Source organism: Crassostrea angulata, chromosome 2 (assembly GCF_025612915.1).
Source record: "Crassostrea angulata isolate pt1a10 chromosome 2, ASM2561291v2, whole genome shotgun sequence".
NCBI classification, from domain to species: domain Eukaryota; kingdom Metazoa; phylum Mollusca; class Bivalvia; order Ostreida; family Ostreidae; genus Magallana; species Magallana angulata.
The window spans coordinates 45,080,667-45,082,303 of NC_069112.1; the positions used below are offsets into that span (position 1 = coordinate 45,080,667).

At 35.9% G+C, this 1,637-nt stretch overlaps 1 pseudogene; it reads right to left on the reverse strand.

The window, feature by feature from the left end:
* LOC128173490 (IgGFc-binding protein-like) lies at positions 1 to 1,637 on the reverse strand (annotated as a pseudogene).

The following is a 1,637-nucleotide window of genomic DNA, read 5'->3' on the forward strand; positions in this document are numbered from 1 at the left end:
TTAAGGATACCACTAAAAATATGATAAGGAAGCTGGGCAAATGTATAACAGTGTGTTATATCAAGATTAAATTAGGTATAAGAAAGTCTGCAAATGTCGATCAATTCAAGTGTTGATGCAAATCAAAGACTTTAATTAAATCATAAGTGTTGTATTTGATAAAACAAAATGGATTAACTAAACATGTTTACAAGCTTTTTTTTACAGCATGAATGTCGCTTGAAGCGACCGCATAATAACAAGGTAAGAAATATGTACAACTCTGCAACTTGTTCACAAAGACATCATAAATCAGTTGACAAGCAAAAACCATGGGATTTAACAAAACGCAAAGCTTATTCAGTCTAGTTCACAAAAAAAGCTTACAAATACTTCACGAAAAAGTAAAATAAATCTCTAAACTGTATTTAAGGTAGCATAGAATTTCCAGAGAATCCGTACGCTTCGTAATCAGTTACACCAGCAAACATTAGACCAAACCGTTCTCCGTTTACTGTAGCGGTCGTGAGTTCTCCCTCAACAACACGTATTGATCTGACGTTGTACGTTACCTTACCAATCAATAAATTCTCTTCAAAAACGATATCGCTTTTTTTTATTACCGTGCCATTTATGCGGAAGAAATATTTGGAGGAATATTTCATCATTATGGACACATAGTTATGATCATATCCAGAGGGTACAACAATTTTATAGTAATCGAGATACTGATTAATTCCCGTAACGATTGTCATAGATGGGTCCCCCAGCGACGAGTTTTTGGAGTGTAAACCGAATGCTGTAACAAAGAATGGCGTGTCTGATTTAATGTAACATGCTTCGCTGTTAGTGATTGTGATATTGAAAGAATCAACTTTGCGCAAATACAAAGTTTTAGATACTCCACCGATAGTGTATGTAATATTTGAGCTATCAATAGCTGTTATGCGAATAGCCGTGTCTCTTTCATCGGAATTAGGAGGTACAATATATGCGTTGTCTACACTCTCAATTGGTGGCAACTGTTCAAACAGATGATCGCAAGCACCTATATTTCCAAAAGCATTGCAGTCATTTCCAGAAAACGCTGCGATAGGAACTGATTATTCAATCGATGTCCCCATCAAGTCTGTAATATGAGCGATTTGATAAGTTTGAAAGCGATCAAGAGAAATATTAAAAACATATCCGTCGTAAAAAGCATTCCCATCAATAACCAAAGGCAAGTTCTGTCTCATTTTAAAAGTTACAGAAACCCTAGTATTATCTTGGATAGCGGATACCGCTGGCTGACTTTTAGCACCATGTCCTGGTTCTGTTGATATAACTACGTATTCTGTTGACAGTTTATGTAGAGGTATGTGTGTTGTACTCCCGACAGTACTATCACCATCAACATGACTAATGACAAACACATCATTAGAAGTTTCAATCAAGACTGACTTGACTTCTTTTTCAAAGCTATGAAGATCCAACTCTTGTGGGAGAATGATGCGTTGACTGGATGGAATATCGACATTCCTGTCAATTTGTGTCTTTAATGTAGCATTTAGGCGAGAAGATGTTGAGATGTTTAATTGCACGCCATTTTCTGACGTTACGTAGACAATTTTTGTTGAATTATATCCACTAGTCATAAATAAGACAACAAATCCGTT